Here is a 20,244-nt window from a genome sequence, read left to right as displayed (position 1 = left end):
TTATTGTTTGCCAATAATCTAATAAAGATAGAAATTGATTGAAGCATAAAACTGTATTTTGTTTCAACAAAAATAAAAACAGGGTAATTCTCTTGAAGTAATCAAACATTCAAGGGAACTGCCTACACTGTTTTGTTCATTGAACAAGTATTTATTGAGCACTTAAGTACTATGTCTGGAACAGTTCTTAGAACATGAGGGGATATTTGTAGACTGAATGTTTTTAGATATACTTAATTATGGCCTGTATTCTTATAGTTGCTGTCTTTTTAGGTTTCTGTCTCTGTGGCTTCCAGCTTAAAAACATTGTAGAATTTTGTGGTATTAAGGAATATTCATTGCAAATGAGTTATGTTTTGGCTGTGGTAAGGTTTTATTGTCTTCTTATAATCTAATGTAGCATACCTAAAAAGGATTAATTTTAACTCCATTTGGGTAATCAAAGATATGGAATCACTGTCCTCAAATGCTTGGGTTTTGGTGTTAGGCATTGCAGGCTTCTGTTTTTACATTTGTCAAAGGTAGTGCTATCTGCCTAGTAGAGTTATTGGAGATTTTGATGTGACAGTGTAGAGAAAGCATAGTGCACTATATTTGTCTCTTCATATCCTTAGAGAATTGGCTCTAGGACTCCCCCAGCTCTGTTCCTGCCCCCAACCCTCTTCCTCCTTCCAACTCCCCTTCCTTCCTCCAACTTCCATGAGTACCCAAATCAGCAGGTGCTCAAGTTTCTTATATAAAATGGTGTGGAGTTTGCATAACCTACCCCCCATCCTCCCATATACTTTAAATCATCTCTATATTATGATACCCAATACAATGTAAACGCTATGTAAATAGTTGTTATACTATTGTTTAGGGAATAATGACAAGGATGCAATTCTGTACATGTTCAGTACAGATGAATCCCACCCCCCACCACCATATTTTCTACCTGTGGTTGGTTGAATCTGAGAATAGGAAATCCATGGATACTGAGAGCCAACTCCATCCAATAAACGATAGCTATATGTTTTTTTTTTTTACAGAGTTTACATTTATTTTCAATTCTTTTTCTTAAGCAATATGAGGAATTTATACTAAGAGAATTAGGATTCTTTTATGTGTAACTTTTAGGACCAAGTAAACATGGTCTTGAGGTAAAAGGCTACCATGACTGGTAGCTGTGAGGTTCTTTTGGGGCTGTAGGGTAACTTATTAGAAAGTTGGATGGAATTGGAGAATATCATGCTAAGTAAAATAAGCCAATCCCAAAAAACCAAAGTCTGAATGTTTTCCCTGATAAGTGGAGAATGATATATAATGGGGGTGGGAGGGTGGGGAGTGAGAGAAGAATGGGGGAACTTTAGATTATGTAGAAGGAAGTGAGAGGGAGGAGGGTATGAAAACTTGGGGAATGAAACAGACATCATTACCCCATGTACATGTATGATTACACGAATGGTATGAATCTACATCGTGTACAACCATAGAAACGAAATGATGTACCCCATTTGTGTACAATGAATCAAAATGCAGTCTGTAAAAAATTAAAAGATAAATAAAAAAATAATAAGAAAGAAAGTTGTAGTGTTAGGACTTTTAATGCAGGCTCAAATAAAAGGTATAGTGTTAGTTTTTAAGGTGGACTCAAATATATGAATCTCTGAGGTATTATGGTGATAATGTGAGGGTAGAACGGCAACCAAAAAATGAGTATTGCTGGATGTGATGGCTCACCCCTGTAGTCCTAGGCGCTTGGTAGGCTGAGGCAGGTGGACGCATGTGCAAAGCCAGAATCAGCAAGTTAGTGAGTCCCTGTCACAGGTAAAACATAAAAAGGGCTGGGGATGTAGCTGAATGGTTAAATACCTCTGGGTTCAATCCCTGGTACCAAAAGGGGGGAAAAAGTGTTCATGTTCATCTAACTGTTCTATTTCTATTGTTTATAGGTTTGTAATTATCACACTGTAATTACTGGTAGAATTTTTAGAAAAATTTTACCTATTTATTGGTAACCCATTTGTTCTTCATCTTTACACTAATAATATTGTTTGAAAAAGGCTTTAATACTTCAGTATTAAATTATAGGTTGCCCTTTTCTCTACAAACCAAACATTGATTTGGGGGCAGAATATAATAACAAATTTCATGAGTTAAAATATGAAAGATGACCCTGGATCATGTTCCATCTAAAGTTCCCCCATTCTTCTCTCACTCCCCACCCTCCCACCCCCATTATATATCATTCTCCACTTATCAGGGAAAACATTCGGACTTTGGTTTTTTGGGATTGGCTTATTTTACTTAGCATGATCTTCTCCAATTCCATCCAACTTTCTAACTTCAGTATTAAATTTTAGGTTGCCCTTTTCCCCAAAAGGGCATATTAAATGATGTACCAGATGCTGTTTTATCAGTTGAATAAGAGCCTTGAGTACCATCTCATCTACTGTCTTTACTTTATGTATTTTAAAGTTTTACATGATCCAGGGTCATCTTTCATATTTTAACTCATGAAATTTGTTATTATATTCTGCCCCCAAATCAATGTTTGGTTTGTAGAAAAATTGGGACAAATAATTTATTTTAGTAATTTAGCATATCTAATGGGACCAGTCTTTCAGATTTGCATGAAAGGTTTTCTTCTCTTACATGTACTTGAAATAGGAAGGCCATTAGGATCTGTCTATATGTATTTGTGTACATGAATATAATTCCAGGTAAATAAAGTCTCTTTACCAACTTAAAATAATATTTAAACTCATCATAACCTATGTCATAAACATCTTAATTTTAATCAGGCTACATTTATTAGTTATTGTTGAAGAATTCAGTCTTTCACATAGTGAAATGTAATTTTCCTTCTGACCTTGTAGTAGCAGTCTTTTGACTACAGCATCCTCCACAGTGTGTCTGTTCATTGATTATTCTTGTGGAGCCTCCCTGTCCCTGCAAAGTCACTCATTTCCCTCTTCCCTCTTTGCTGTCACAGAGATTCTGTATACATCAGCATTCCAGTCGTACTGTGTTAACTTCTAGAAACCTAAAGTTTGTAAAGTGGTTTTGCCTCACGTTTCTTTTTCTCTTCTTTCTCTTTTGGTTCTGGGGATTGAACCTAGGGGTGCCTAACATTTGAACCACACTCCCAGCTCTTTCTTGTATTTTATTTAGAGACTAGGGTCTCACTAAGTTCCTTAGAGCCTCGCTAAGTTGCTGAGGCTATCTTTGAACTTGTGATCCTCCTGTTTCAGCCTCCTGAGCCTCTGGGATTACAGGTATGCACCACTGTGCCCAACTTGCTTCACATTTCTTGAGTTTAAGAACTTTTCTTATTCTTTGAGAATGATCTTTTGTCTTCTCAGAACCTAACACCTAATCAGCCTTTAAATAGTGCATTAACTTGCTGATGCTATTTCAGGGTTGTTGGGACATCTAAGTAGCTTCTTTGAATTGTCTCAGACCACTTTCCTTTTCATTGATAGTGTTCTGATTGCTCACCAGGTTCATTTTCCCTATATTCTTTTTCTGAAATGGTAGGAAAGTAGATAAATACTTTTTAAGAGATTCCTGCCTTGCATTGGAGGTTGGATCAGGTTTCTGAATTTCCATTTAAGTCTGTTATTTAGAATTTATAACTGTATTTCCCTTATATTTTTAGTTTTTAATCAAATTTTACATTAAAAAACAGATCAAAATATATAGAAAATGAAACAGAAAACTTGCTTTATTCTTTCCCTAAAATTAATAGTTTAATCATTTGATCCCTTTAGTATTTATTGTACTAATACATGTCAATAGATGATTATATATATGTACTTATTAGAATGTTAAGAAACTCTTTAAAGCAATACATTTGAAGGCTATATATGGCAGTGTGGAAAACACCCAAGAGTAGACAGTTGTGTACAGAATGTTATGTCCATTATTACTGTAACTGTTGGGAACTAAGTCTGTAAATAATATCACGAATTAGGGTGGTATTTTCTCTATCTTGAAACTTTTCTGAAATGATTATTACATTAACAAATTATATTAGGCAAGTGCCTATGAAGTAAATAACTTCAAAAAATTACAAAATGTGTTCATATATTTTTCCGTTTTGGTAACTTCAATTGTAACATCATTTGAGTTCTAAAATTATTGTTAAAACATTTGAGAGGCAGAATTTTAGACTGAAAAGAGATGTCATAGAATAAATCTGATCCTTTCTATTGGTAGAATCTCTGTGATGTGAGGGACCTGATTAAAGATGGTGGCTTAGCTGGAGTTACTTCTCTTGATTCTTAGGGCAGGACAGGCACTCTGCTGCAGAACTGTCTGCTAGCACTGCCAGAGTTTTCTTTACTGTGTTTTCAATTGAAGACTTCTTTGTAAGTTCTTAAAATTTTATGCATTTACAAATCTTAGTGGCCCTGTGACTTGTGAACCTTGTGGCTTTTGTATACCTTCTTGTAGATCAGAACACTGCTTCTGGGTTCGTGACTTGCCTTACTTTTCTCAGAATATTGAGAAATAGCATTTGGATAGTCAATACTTCTTGTGAAGCATTGGCTACATAAATCATCAGATTGACCTGAATGTGTGCTGCTTCCCCCATATTCTAGAAATTATTTATTTCTTCACTTTTACAAAGTTTATCTTATTTCTTATATACATGAAAGCTGAAATAATTCTGTCATTTCAAAATGTTTAGAAACTCAAAGTTTTAATACATTACTTATAATGAAATTATGGGAAAATTCTTTTGCTTAGGCTGTTACATTAGATGGAAACTTGTAATCACAGTCACCTGTTTCTTTTGTTCAACTCTTCTAATACTTCCTAGCAGAGTACCTGTGCATTGTTTTTACCATAACATTTTAAAATGGAATTTTATGAGAAATTACTGAGATTGAGAGTTTTTCTATTTGAAATTCCTAAAATAGCTGATAAATATTTCTTGGTAATTGATTACTGTATTTAGAATTCTAAATTGAGCATTTCACTGAATTATATCAGTGTGGGCTTTTTTTAAAATAAAGTAAAGGTCATTTTGCTTCTGCTTTTGAATTCTAGTAAGTTGTATTATGACTAAAGACTTCTCACTAAAATTGTCAGCACGCATTGAATACTTGTGTATTGTTCTACTGAATACAGATGTCATGACAGGAACAGTTATGTAGGAGCCTGTGATTTGTTAAATATTGTTTCAGAATCTTAAATGTTATATATTTGCTTATTAGTCATGTTGAGAGTTTGATAAGTAATGTGAAGGGGAGAGACACCATGAATTTATATTAATTCAGCATGTCAGCATAGAGTTTCTGTTGTTGTATATTTCACTTTTGGAAATTAAAAAATGTTTTATTGGTATATAACTTAGTGCAATGAAATTTACCCATTTTAAGGGTATTGATAAGTTTTGACCAAATTTAAACCATGATCACTATGGAGATCATGTTCATAACTTTAAAAGCTTTCTTGTGTACATTTGCATTCAATCCCTTTTCCTTACCCTGACATCTTAAAATCTAGGTCTTTGTGTTACTGCACTACTTTTGTCTTTTCTAGAATTTCTTATAAATGAACTCATATTCTAGGTGGTCTTTTGTGTTTGGCCTCTTTTACTTAGTGATAATGCTTTGAACTTCACCCATGTTTTATGTTTCAGCAGTTTTATGTATTTTCTAAGTATGTTTTTCATTTCCTTGCTAAATATTTATTTTATATACTGAGCGGTCCATTGTATGAACTGTATTTTTCTGCTTAATAGTCATTTGCGTTTTTCCATTTTTTGTCATTTGTCTTTATTGCTTCTGTGTGAGTCAGTTTTATTTACTGTAATGAAATAATTGAGAGTTAAAGAGAGAAAAAAAGATTTTTTTGACCCATAGTTTTACAGGTTTCAGTCCATGTTCTATTAGCCCCAATGATTTGGGTAGTATATCATATGACAGTGTGTGGAGGAGCAAAACCACTTGCATCATGAGCCAGGGAGCAAAGGAGAAAGAGGGAAAGGCCCAAGGTTCCACAGTTCCCTTCCAGAGCAGGCCCCCATTGAATTAGGGACCTCCCACAGTCTCTACCTCTCAAACTTGTTTCTACCATCTACCAATAGTGCTACCCTGGGGACCATTCCTTTAACATATGGACCTTGGGGGAATGTACAGTATTTGAACTATACCAGCTTCTGTGACCGTTCACATCCACATCTTTTTGTGACTGCATGTTTTCATTTCTCTTGGTATATAGGAGTGGATTGACTCAATTTTATCTTAATTCTGTGTTTAGTTTTGTAGAAAACTGATAACTGTGAACAAGGCCCTGGGTTTGATCCCTAACACCAAAAACCCAAACAAACAAAACCCAAGAAACTTCTAGCTCTTTCTGTATCATTTTGCATTTTCATCAGCAATGTATTAGTGGTCTAGGAGTTCCACATCTATTCCTACACTTGATATTATCAGTCTTTTAAATTGTGAGCTTCCTAATAGATGTGTAGTCATATGTCACTGTGGGTTTAATTTGCATTTATCTAATGATAGATGATTTTGAGCATCTTTTCTTGTGCCTATTTGTCATCTGTATATATTTTTTGTGATGTGTTTTTGCAAGTCTTTATTATGTCTTCTGAAATTGTAAGAATTCTTTACATATTCTTGACACAGGTCTTTTATTGGATGTTTGCAGATTTTTCTTCCTATTGAGTGGCTTGCCTTTTTCTTTATAGTTTGTTTTAAGAACAAAGGCTTTCCAGTTGGAGACTCACTTACCAATTTTTGTCTTTTATGATTTGTACCCTTTAACAATTAAGGAATGTATTCTATCTCAAAGTCACAAAAATTTTCTCCAGTGTTCTAGTACTTGTAGTTTTTATATTTTACATTGAGGCCTATGAAGTATTATGAGTTAATTTTTGTGTATATTGTGAGATAGAGATTGAGATGTGATAGTATGATTAAAAAATGTAGTTAGTCTTTGCTCTGTTCATAGCACAGAGTTCTAAAACCCTGAACATTTCCTGAGTGATGAGGAGGCCTTCTCTTTGAGAAGGATATGTGAGGTATGGCTCCCAGCTTGCTCCAGGATGGAAGCTTCTAGTCAGGAAAACAGTCCTGGGGTCAGAGGTTAAAAGTCTTAGCATCCTTACTCTCAACCACTGGGTTGAGAGGAGGGGCAGTCACCAATGACCAGTGATTTAACCAGTCATACCTGTGTAAGAAGCCTACATTAAAATCCCTTAAACAGTGGGGTTCAGGGAGCTTCCTGGCCGGGAAACACGTTGATGTACTGGAGGGTGGCATGCCCCGCCGCATCTACCTTGCCCTACAAATCTATTTATCTGTTCCCGAGTTGCATCTTTATAATAAAGCTCTAAAAGCATGTGTTTTCCTGAATTCTATGAGTTGTAGTGAATTAATGAATTTGAGGAGGGTTTTATGGAAACTGCCAATTTATAGCTGGTTGGTCAGAAGTATCAATTGCCCTTGGGATTTGTGGTTATTATCTCAAGTGAGGACAGTTTTATACAACTGAAACCTTAGTTTCTGGGGTTTGTACTAATTTTGGGAGTTCATATGAGAATTTATTTGAATTACTGTATACCCAGATGGTATTGGAGAATTGGGATGGACCCCCCTCCACCTTTGGTCTCAGAATAGTATTAGAAAAAACTATTTCATAATTGTTGTCAGGCATGAAATTTGCTAGATGGACTCACAGAACTCAGAAGAGCACTCTCCTTAGCTTCTTACTATTTCTAGTTTATTATAATGACTAAAAGCAAGGAAGAGCCAAATATAGGGCAAGTTGGTGTGTAGGGGTTGCAGAATTTCCATGCTGTCAGCATGTCCCTCTTCAGGAGAGTGAGGCACCTTATTGTGTTCACTAACCTGGGAACTCCCCAAATCCTGTTATTCAGGACTGTTTTTGACTTTTAGATGAAGATTTCATTACATTGGCATGATTGATTAAATCATTGGCCTTTAGTGATTGGACCCTTATTTTCACCCTGCCCTTCTTTCTGTAGCCAGGGATGAGGGTGGGGCTGAAAGTTCCAGTCCTGTAATCCTGGCTTAATCTTCCTGGGGACCAGCCTCCATTCCAATCTGTCTAGAGACCCTCAGAGAGTTACCTCATTTGCATAAACATGTGGTTGGGAAAGGCTGGCTTTGATTGGCAAAAGATATTGTCACTCAGGAAATTCCAAGAGTTTTAGAGCTCTGTGCCACGAACATGGGGCCAAGACCAAATATATCTTTTATTATACCATAGCTTGTTTGTTTTTCTTTTGGCATATGCATATCCATTTCATCTAGCACCATTTGTTGAAATGGCTAACTTTCCCCCTATTGCACTGTGTTCACTAAAAAAAACCAGTGGGCAGTATATATATGTGTTATATTCCGGCACTCTGTGCTTTTCCATCTATCTTTTTATCTATCTTTATGCCAACACCACATTTTGTCAGTTACTGTTCATAGGTCTTAGACATTTTATTGATTCATTTTTTGTTACTATAACAAAATACCTGAAATGGGAAAATATATATATTAACAAAAGATTTTTTGAAGGTTGAAAGTTGAAGATTGGACACTCTATGGAAATTTGACCTATGTTAGGGGTCCGTCATTGATTGACCAATCCCATTGTGGCAGATGGCATCACAATGGCAGGACCACCTGTGAGAGACAGGAAGTCAGGGAGTGAGGAAGGGCCTCTTGTTTTTTTTTTTTTTTTTTTTTTGTGGTGTTGGGGATTTGAACCCAGGGTCTTGTGTTTGCGAGGCAAGCACCCTACCAACTGAGCTATACCCCCAGCCCACCTCTTGTTTTTTATAATGACCAACATTCAGTACCTATACTTGGTCATGTGAGAACTACTTTGGCTTCTTCCAAGGGCAGCACCCCCAGTGACCTCACTGTCTCCTGCTAGGTTTCTCCTCTTAAATGACCTAGCACCTCTCAACACCACCATACTGGAGGACCAGTCTTCTAACATGTGAACCCTTGGGGAAGATGCTCAAACTATACCTAAGTAATTATAACAGAAGTATTAGCTTAAATTCATATCTCTTTTATGGTTTTTTTTTTTTTTTTTTAATTGGGGATTGTGCTTAACCACTGAGCTGTACCCCAGCCCCCCCCCCCCCTTTTTTTTTTTTTTGAGGCAGGATCTTGGTGAGTTGTTTAGGGCCTTGCTGAGTTTATTCTTAAACTGTGATTCTCCTAACTCAGCATCCTGAGTTGCTGGGATTACAGTCATGCCAGCTGTTATGTTTTTTGATGCTACAGTGAGTGGCATTTCTTTTTAATTTTACTCCCCAGTTTTTATTCCTAATATATTGCTGTTCTGTACAGTGGTTTTCCTATATTGTCTTTGTGTCCTATGATCTTGTTTAAACTCATATTTTAGTTCTAGGAGCCTTTTGTAGAGATACTTTTGGACTTTTCTATACAGGGAGTCAAGTCATTTGGGAATAAGAAGTTGTACTTCATTTCAGTCTGTTTGCCTTTTATTTACTTATTTTTCTTACTGCAATGCTTAGGACCTTTATTGCAGGTTGAATGAATATGGCAAGAATTCTTGGAATCACTGTTGGACCCACCTATCCCACTCCCTTGACCTATACCCAAAGGACTTAAAATCAGCATAGTACAGTGATGCAGCCACATCAGTGTTTATAGCAGCTCAATTCACAGTAAAACTATGGAACCAACCTGGGGGGCCCATTAGAAGATGAATGGATAAAGAACATGTGGAATATATGCACAATGGAATATACTCAGCCTTAAAGAAGGATGAAATTATGGCATTTGCCAGTGAATGGATGGAGCTGGAGAATATCATGCTAAGTGAAATAAGCCAATTCCAAAGACCCAAAAGCTGCATGTTTTTTCTGATATGCAGATGCTAATTCATAATAAGAGAGTGGGGCTTAGGAAAGAATAGTGGTACTCTGGATTAGACAGAGGGAAGTGAAGGGAGGGGAGTGGGTATGGAGGTAGGAAGGATAATAGAATGAACTGGACATTGTGACCCTATGTTGCTTATATGATTACACTATTGGTATAATCCTACATCATGTACAACCAAAGAATGAGAAATTGAACTGCACTTATGTCTGATGTGTCAGAATGCATTCTATTCATGTATAACTAATTAGAAGAAATTTTAAAAAAGATGAATATTGCAAGTGACCCTGTATGTGTCACTATTAAAAGAAAAGAATGTCAAATAATTGTAAATAAAGTTGATTGAACTATTAAAATTTAAAAAAAAATGTCCTCAAGGGAAAGGCATTTAGTCTTTTACCAGTTCGTGTGTTAACTGTGTTTTTTCACAGATGCAGTTTATCAGATTGAAAAAGTTCTTTTTTATTCCTTGTTTGCTGAGAATTTTGAAAGGTCATGAACAGTTCTAAATTTTGTCAGATCTCTTTTTTGGGGACACCTGTTAATAAGATAGCCGTGTTTTTTCTTTCGGCCTATTAATAAGATGAATTATTTATTGTCAAATGTTAAATGAACTTATATTCCTGAAATTAACACTTCTTGGTCATGATGTATTATTCATTTTATATATTGCCATATATGATTTGTCAAACTTTTATTGTGAAATTTTGCAATTACATTCATAAGGAGAGTTAATTTTTTTCTTGTAATTGTATGTTTTGGTATCAAGAGTCAGGCTTTCTCACAAAATGAATTGAAAAGTGATCCATCTATTTTTCTAGAAGAGTTTGTGTAGAATTGATAGTATTGAATTGATATTTTTTCTTACCTGGTTGTTTGGTAAAATTCACTATCATAATCATAGCCTTCTAGTCTAGGGTTTTCTTTACGGGAAGACTTTTAACTATGAATTTAGTCTCTTCAATTGATAGGGAGCTGTTCACCTTATCTCTTACTTTTTGAGTAGGTTTTGGTAATTTGCGTTTTTTAAGAAAATCGCTTTAAGTTTTCAAATTTATTGGCATAAAGTTGTTTGTAATCCTTATCCTTTTAATATCTATTGAATCTGTAGTTTTGTCTCATTCATTTTTGATATTGATGATTTTTTGTCTTTTTACTTAAAATGCTTCGGAACATTTATTGTTTACTTCTCAAAGAGATACCTTTGGTCTCATTTTTTTTGCTGTTTTATTTTGTATTTCACTGACTTGTTACATTTTCTCTGCATATGTTGTGTTTAATCATTTTTAAATTTCTTAAGGTGGAAGTTTAGATCATTGATTTGTGGCCTTTCTTATAAAATCCCTTATTATTCAAGTAAATTTTAATTTCTTCATTTGAGCATGCCAAAGATGCCCATTAATATTGATTCAGTACTTATACTTTTTCTGAGGTACTAATAATTGATTTGCTCTTGTTAATTCATTTTTGGCTCTATTTCTGTTTTTCAAACCCTACCTAAATACTGTTTTAGTCTGTGTAGATAATACTTTCTTTTTCTTCCCCTGTGTGTCCCCCCCGTGGTACTGGGGATCAAACCCAAGGCACTTTGCCACTGAGCTACCTCTCCAGCGCTTTATTTTTTTTGAGGCCAGGTTGCCCAGGATGACATCAAACTTCTGATCTTCCTGCTTCAACCTCCTGAGTCACTGGAATTACAGGTATGTGCCACTGTGCCTGGCCAATAATATTTTCTTTCTTTTCTTTTTTTTTTTTTGGTACTGGGAATGGAACCCAGGGGCACTTAACCACTGAGTCACATCCCTAGCCCCTTTTATTTATTTTTAAAAATTTTTGAGACAAAGTCTTACCAAGTTGCTTAGGGTCTCACTAAATTGCTGAGGTTACCCTCAAACTTGGTATCCTCCTATCTCAGCTTCCCAGGCCATTACAGGTGAGAGCCATGGTGCCTGGTTTGATATTTTCTTTTTAAAAAGTAGGAAATGTACATGAGAAATGACCTGCTGACTCAGCCTTTGCTTCCATTCTTGTTCTCCTGCAGCACTTCCCCCACACAGCAACCCAGTGATCTTAAAAAAGTAAATAGATGCAACTATAATGCACCAATAAAGAAATGTGGAAAAAAATAAGAGTGAAAGTATTGCCTGTAAAAAATAAATAATAATAAAATAAATGGATCCCCTCATTCCCCTACTTCAGATAGTCCCCACAAATATAGTGTGCAGGAGGTAGAGTCCGGCCCCCACTACTATCTGTGTCTGAATCCAGGAGCTTTTGAACATTTTGACCTTACATGCCAGAGGGGACTTGGCAGATATGAATTTTCCTTATTTATCCAGTGGACTCAGTGTAAAAACAAGGGTCTGTGTAAGAGGGAGGCAGAAGGAACCTGAGAAGGAGAAATGACAATAAGAAGCAGAGATTGTAGTGATGCAAAGAAAGGGCCATGAGCCAAGGAATCTAGACAGCCTGGAGAAACCAGAGAGACAAGGACACCCCTTCCCACGCCTCTGGGAGGAATGCACCCATTTCAGACTTCTGACGAGAATGGCCAAGGCATCCCTCCAAGTTTGTAGTTATAGTCCAGCAGCAGTGGGAAAATGATACCAAGTATGTAAGGTCTCTTCTACTCTGGCTAGTGCCTTCTGCCCAGCCTCCTGCTGCTCTCTCTCATCTTCTCCATTTCCCTTCTTACTCTCTGTGCTAGATAAAGCTCATTCTCCTCTTGGGCTCATTGTTCTGTGTTCCCTCTACTTGGAAAAGGCTCTGCTCAAATGTCATCCCCTTGGAAAGCAGCTCTCTCATCACTCAAGCTGAAGCAGACCTCCCTGCTTCCCCCACCTCTGTCATTTTTCTGTTTTAGAGCTTCATCTTTTGAACTTTTCAGTTCCTCAATTTATTTTTTAGAATTTATTATCAGTCTTACCCCCCCCCCCCCAGTTATGTTTCTTCCCTGCAATTAGGATGGGCCCATTGCCAGAACAGTGCCTGGACCACAGAAAGTGTTTAGCACATAGTTCAAGGAACGACTGTGTGAACAGTTTTGAATGGTGGGGAAGTAACACTTGGTGAAGTGTCATGATTAAATAAAATGAACTTTGTTACACAGGACATGTGTAGGTGGCTTGTATGGTTAAGAATGACTTGTGCTTGAGATAGTGTCAGAGTCTCACAGATAGGAGACTCTAACTAGGGTACCAGTAAAAGCTGACCACTCTCTTCCCCTCTTGTGAGTTTGAAGTGGGGGACTGATATGATTAAAGCATCAATTTTATTACTTACTGTTAAAACAGTTTGAAAATGCGATTTAGACAAGTGCCCAAAGGGTTGATCTATGTTCTTCCACTGCCTCCAACAACAGGGATGCTTTGAAGGAACAGAGCTCTAGAAGGTGGGCAGGTGGTCTGAAGACCTGAGCTGTTTTCCCTTAGTCCCTTCACTCCAAGCTGACCAACTAGGTTGTAAGGAGGGCATTGGGGCAGCAAGAAGCCAGAGGGTCCTCTGAGAAGCAGGCCAGGGCCAACTCTTGAACTGGGTCAGAATTGGTAGAGCTCTAGCTAGAAGAGCAGAGTTAAACAACTTAGAAAAAAGTTAGCTTTTTATCAGTTAGCTCTTGGCAATTGATCTTGAACAGTAGAATTTGCTTTCTTAGGGATTTCTCTGGGAACTGGCATTATTCTAGATATTAGCAAACTTTTTTCAGTTATAGGCCAGATATTTTAGGCTTTTGGGCCTCTTACAATCTTGGTCACATATTCCTTATTTTATTTTCATAACCCTTCAGAAAAGTGAAGAACATTCTTAGCTTGAGGGCTGTATTAGTCTATTTTGTGTCACTATAGCAAAACACTTGAGTCAGGCTACTTTATAAAGAAAAGAGATTTATTTTGGTTAACAGTTCAGGAGGTACAGGGTCTAGGAGCCTCTTCTGATGATAGCCTTCTTACTCACAGAATCCTGATGTAGTGCAGAGCATCTCATGGCAAGAGGCAGGGAATATGCCCATGTATGTACCTTCTGGTCTTTATACATCTTCATATAAAATTACCAGGATTCATTCACTGATGACCTCATCTAATCCTAATCACTTTCCAGAGGCCCAGTCCCTAAACAGTATAGTTAGATTAAATTCTCACTCTTCATAAATTACACTCTGGGATAAGACTGACCTGTGTAGGCTGTTGTTTGCTGACCCCTGGTTCTGACTCAGTTCTTTTCTCTCCTCTTTGATTGCCCCAGTCTGTTCCCTGGAACCTGGCCCCTCTGCAGCTACAAGAGCCAGGGTGAGGGGCATTGGGCTGTGTGTGAAAAAGGTGGAGTGGCCTGGCTGTGGAGGTAGTGTATCTTGGCATATAATAAAAGTGCTCATGGTTCTTGTGTGATTGGTTAATGATCTGCAAACAGCCGGACAATTTATAGTTCAAGAAATATTTTGTTTAGTGACAGCTTACATATATGAATGTTAGATTGGAAAGTCAGTACCAGTTAGGATGATTTTGAGGTTTATTTGTTCCAACCCCCCACCCCCGCACCCCCCTGCAGGAGAATTTCCATGTGAGTAACTTAGGACTTTTGGGGACAAAATAAGGTTGAGATAGATGAAGGTAGTCAGTATTTTTATATACTCTGTAAAAGTAAAGGCAACATGGTTGATCGATGCCACTCTAATTTACTCAAGTTAAAAGCAACCCTTTCATGTATTTATCCAGCTCAGTCCAAGGCGCAGGCGTCTGGTTCTGTCTAGTGGGAATGGTGTTGAGGAACCAAGGCCTGGGTGCTCTGTGTACTCATTATTATTTCATTTTCTTTGCTACCAGGTCCTTTCCTGAGACAGAGCTAAGAAATAAATAGATAAATTATATTTCATATACAAACATGTGTATTTAAATCAATGCTGTATTGAAATCCATGAGTTTATATGACATCTGTGTTTCTTGTTCACCACCACAGAGTTTATATCTTCTTTTTTCCCTTTCCATATTTGTGTTGCCAGCTCAATTCATCATATTCAGGAGTTTCAGAATTGCTGATCCAAACCACTCTGACAAACACTTCCTCTAACCAGGGTTTTTTTCCTATTTATTTAATCTTTAGACTGAGAGTATATGAGACTAGAATAGTAGGTAGTACTAACAGTACTGTTTTGAAAGTTACTTATTATAGTTCTCCTTCATTGTGGTTGTTTTATTCATTGAAATTAAAGTTAGGTTTACTCACTCTTGTTAATTTTATTTTACATACATAAAATATTAATTTTTGCTTTCAAAAGTCAAAACTATTCAGAGATAGACAAGTGTAAGTATCCACTTGCTCCTTCCAGTCCCTTTCCTCCAGTTCTCATCCTTGAGGGTGTTAATGGATGTCATTAGTTTCTAGATTATCCTTCGTATGCTTCTTTTTGCAAAATTAAGGATATATCCATTTATTTACCTACTTACATGCTTTTTTACACAAGTAGCAGTGTGTATGTGTGTGTGTATGTGTGTGTTTTGCAGTTAACAGTACCTCCTGGAAATAACTTCATATTAATTCATAGAAATGTGATGATACCTGGGTATGTATGAGAGGTTATTGAGGCTTTTTCAAAATAGAGATATTACCTCAGTTTGCATGTGTATGGAATTGATCCTGTCCTGTTGGAGAGGGAGAACTGATGTCACTTTTAGTAGAGAAGCTTTGAAGTAGGCCAGTGAGCCTGGGATGCTAGACAGAAGTAGAAGGTTTTGGTTTTGGTAAAATGATACTTTACTATTTATTTATTTATTTTAAATACATAAATTCTTTTTTTTTAATTTTTAATGGACACAACCTTTATTTTATTTATTCATTCTTATGTGGTGCTGAGGATCAAACTCAGTGCCTCACACATGCGAGACGAGTGTTCTACCACTAAGCCGTAACCCCAGCCCAGGATACTTTATTTTGAGAAAAAAAATGAAGTACTATTTACTAGAGCCTTAAATTGTGATAGAATTCTATGAGAGATCTTCTTTTCACCAAGTGTGGAGGTACTGTCAAAATTTACTTGGTAATTTTAAAGATACAAGTTTTATATTTAATTGGAGTTAAAAGGTGACTTCAGATCCTAGATGAGGAGGTCTCTGTAAAAATACTTAAAGAACTGCTTCTGTTATTGAGGACCTCAGTGCACAAGAAGCTGTGAGGGTAGTCATGTCTTGCCAAGAAGGTAATGCTCTTTAACTTTTCTTGGCCTTCATCTAATCCAAATTTTATCTAGAAATTTCCTGTAATAATTAAAACTAATCCTTAGTTCTTACCAATCAAGATCCATTTATTGAGAATAGATATGAACTGAAACAGAACCAATTTATCGTTTATAAATTCTCATCTTGTAGATGATGAGTTATTGACATAACAGAAAAAAATGATCACAAATTGAATTATACTGTAAGACTGTTAGGGTTGCCTGAATCCAGAGATTTTGAATTTTTCTGAAATGCCTCTATGTATGAGCTTTATCCTCAACTTGGTAACCTGAAGCTCTCGCAGTTCTGGGCTTTATTATCTACACATTACCCTGTTGACCGGAAGAGAATACTTCCAATCTAAACACTGTAACCCTCAGGTTGACCTTGATTTGTCTGCTTAGGGGAATGGAGCATACTGATTAGCTCAAGCCAACTAGGGCCCACCCCTAGGGGTAGAGGTGGATTAATCTTTTGAGTTCATGGGTTGGGGAAATTATGAGGGTAGACGCCAGAACAAAAATAAGGCAACATTAGGAAATGTAAGGAGGGGCATAGATGCTAAGTTGAAGTTCATATTCAATAGATGATTAGTATTTATGCATTTAAAAAATTTTCTGCTCTCACTGTTTTCATTAGGGCCCAATTAACAAGAAAAAATGGATTTTATTCATTCATTATTTTTGTGGAGGCCTTCTTCATGTCAGGTACAGTTCTAGGACATGGTGATACAGCCATAAATAAGTCAGAAATAACCTCTGCTCTGTGGAGTCTCCAAAGGTAGTGGGGAAGGCCCTCGTGGTTTTGCTAAGGGGATGTGTTCAACAGTATTCCTGAATCTTCTGTGATGTCTGCATGAACATTCATATTACATAGCTTGTAACTTACATGTTTGAAGGCAGATGTGTGCGCAAAGGGGATAGGAAGGAAATAGACGGCACAGAAATAAAAGCTAGTCATTGACTCAGTCCTTCTGACTTTATAAATCTAACAAAGTAGATTGAAGTCAGGGATCAAAGAACTCAACTGTCTTTGCAACAAAATCGAGCCATCATCATTTTCGAAAGCACTGCATTTCTACATTGCAAGTGCAAGATGAACCATAAGCATCTATTAGAGATGTGTTTGGAATTGGAAGTTAGTCTTGATAAACTTGTATTTCAGGTTCATGCATGAGTTACACAGTTTGATTCAAAGATGTGTCTCTTTATGGTGTGTTTGTGTATATTTGTGAGCATATATGCATGTTTGCATGTGTTTGTACATGCACATACCAGGAAAACATATAATAGAATACAATTTTGCAATGTTTAATTTTTTGTTAAGTTTACTAATAATTTTTAACTTCCTTTTACTTTTTCCTTAAATTACTTATGAAATGACCTAAATATTAAATAAAATCAAGAGTCCATTGGTCCCAGCTGCTAGAGTGATGTTTATTTTGCCTAGTCCACTGAGGGTTCAGATTATGTACTTGTGTGGATCATGGTCCGTAGTGGTTGATGGCTAAGCATTCCTTTTAAGTACACGTGATATTTATGAAATTAACCATCTGCTTGGCCATGAAACATCCACAGCTTTCAGAGAACTGCTGTCATTGGAGCACATTCTGTCACCCGCAGTTACAGTATAAATCATTTTTAAAAAGATAAGTAGGTAAAGTCCCTTACATTGGGAAATTTAAGATAACTTGTAAATAATTTGCAGCTCAGCAGAGGAATCTGAATGGAAATTGGGAAATAGAACCAGTTGTCAACAAAAAGACTTCAAAAGTTATGGAATATAGTTATAAGTTGTGTGATATGGTGTGTTTTAGGGAAGAAGAAAGGCTTACATGAATAAGTATCCAACTTCAATGGCAGAAATCACCGCGGAATAGACTGAAATAGTGTAGGAGGAAGTGAAATGAGCATGGGCCGATGACATGGAAGCACACATTCAGCAAAGAGGAGAATAAAGCCCTGCTGACTCTCTCAAAAGTCAAATAGTAGGACATTTGGCAAGATTAATCATAGGTGAGGGAACACATACAAAACTGTAAAATAATATTGAGAACAAAATTATTCTAGTAAATATTCAGGATTTCAGGTGGAATGGATAAATTACTGGAAAATAAAACTTACCCAAAACCGACTTACTAGAAAATTTTAGTAATTCCAGAACAGTATGCTGTGGTTAAACATCTTTCCACACAAAAAGCACCTGGGTTTGAGAACTGTTTTAGTCAGCTTTTCATTGTTCTGACCAAAAGACCTGATCAGAACAACTTAGAGGAGGTAAAGTTTATTTTGGCTCACAGTTTCAGAGGTTACGCCTATGGTTGACCGACTCCATAGCTCTGGGCCTGAGGGGAAGCAGAACATCATGGTGGAAGCATGTGGCCGAAGAACGCAGTTCAGAGCTGGGCACGGCAGCCAGGAAGCAGAGAGAGCTCCGCTCACCAGGGACAAACTGTAGATCCCAAAGTCGTGCTCCCAGTAGCTCCCAGTAGCCTACTTCCTTCAGCTACCTATCTGCCTGTGGTTCACGTCAGTGGATGAATCCAACTTGTAGTCTCATCATTTCACTTCTGAACGTTCTTGTGTTGTCTCACATATATACTTTTGGGGGGACATCTCATTTCTAAACCATAGCAGTGACTTCAGAGGAATATTTTACCCAAATATTCCTGGAAGAGATAATTACATTTTTTAATACATAGAGAAGAAGACAGACTTTCCCAGGTCATTTGTGAGACTAGGGAAGTCCTGATACAGCCACCCCTTAGGAGCAGCACAGGAAAGAAAACAAAAGATTTTCCTGATTTTAGGTGGGGTCATCCCAGGACCCATGGAGAATGCGCTCTGTCTAGTGCCGTGTGTAGGTTAAGATGGAAATTGAGCTGCATGGAAGTCATCGATCATCTTATCCTGATCTTTGGTTTGAATGGAGGGAAAAGCCCTTTTGGAGTGGCCTCAGGAAAGACTGGGTTACTTGAATTAGTACCATATGTCTACAAAATCTGGAATGATTAAGAAGTGATTACTTCACTCACAGCACAATAAGGCTTACAAATTTGAGAGCAATTTCATCTTTTGCTGCTAAGGAAAATGCAACTCATTTCTCATCAACTAGGTTGGCCCAGTTTAATAAATCAGGGTTCAAGAGAAATACAACCAAGAGGATATAAAAGGAGATTTATTATGAGGAATTGGCTCATCCATTTATGGAGATGGTGAAGTTCCAGAATCTACACCTGCATGCTGGAGACCTTGGAAGGCCAGGAGTATATTTAGTCCAGGTCCAAATGCCTGGGAACCTGGGGAGCCAGCAATGTAAAGTCAAGTTAAAAGGCAGAAAAAGATGAAATGAGTTCAAGCAATAAAGCAGAGGGAGGAAGGGGCGAATTCTTCCTTCTTCTGCCTTTTTAGGCCCCTAGTAGATTAGATGATGCTCAACCACATCGGGAGGGTGGTTCCTCAACCCCCAAATTGAAATGCTCATCTCATCCTGAAATGCCCTCATAGATGCACCCTTTGACCCAGGCAACCTGTGCCTGATCATGTTAACACATGAAGTTGACTGTCACAGTAATTGCAGCAGTGCTGTGTCCTGGAGGTAAGGTGGAGCAGTGTGCAGAGGAGGGACCACTTTGGAAAACACCTTGGTGTTAGTGGCATCATGTACATGGGTGTATGGAATAACGTGAAGGGAAGAGCTGGTTCTTAACTCAGACACATTACTGATAAAAGTTTGCACACATCTAATAGCAGTTACACAATGTATTCATGCTTTAGTAAACTCTGTGCTAATGTTTGTAATGCCGGTTCAATCCGGAAAAAAATGCTACCACTTTATAGTTACAGGGAATTTAATAAAAACTAATAATTCAGTTGATATACATATGTGGTTGCAGGAAACTGACAGGGTTATCAGAAGATTTTAAAATATCGACACCAGTTCTATCAGGAAAAAAGTTACAGGAAAGTTGCTCTGGTTTGAATATGTTTTATTCTAAACATAACATTGAAATTTAGTTGTCATTGTGGTAATGTTGGGAGAGGAGGCCTTTAAGAGATGTTTTTTCAATACTAGGGATTGAACCCAGGGGTGCTGTAGCCACTCTGTATATTCCCAGCCCTTTTTATTTTGAGAGAGCCATGTTAAGTTGTCTGTGCAGCCTT

At 37.2% G+C, this 20,244-nt stretch overlaps 1 protein-coding gene across 4 annotated transcripts in view; it reads left to right on the top strand.

Annotated features, from left to right (window-relative positions):
- Positions 1-20,244, top strand: part of Auh (AU RNA binding methylglutaconyl-CoA hydratase) — a 167,161-nt gene that overhangs the window by 17,212 nt on the left and 129,705 nt on the right. The window lies entirely within an intron of this gene.

This window comes from Sciurus carolinensis, chromosome 15 (assembly GCF_902686445.1).
Source record: "Sciurus carolinensis chromosome 15, mSciCar1.2, whole genome shotgun sequence".
In the NCBI taxonomy this organism is placed as follows: Eukaryota; Metazoa; Chordata; class Mammalia; order Rodentia; family Sciuridae; genus Sciurus; species Sciurus carolinensis.
Note: the sequence above shows the minus strand (reverse complement) of the source record. Positions and strands in the feature narration are given on the sequence as shown.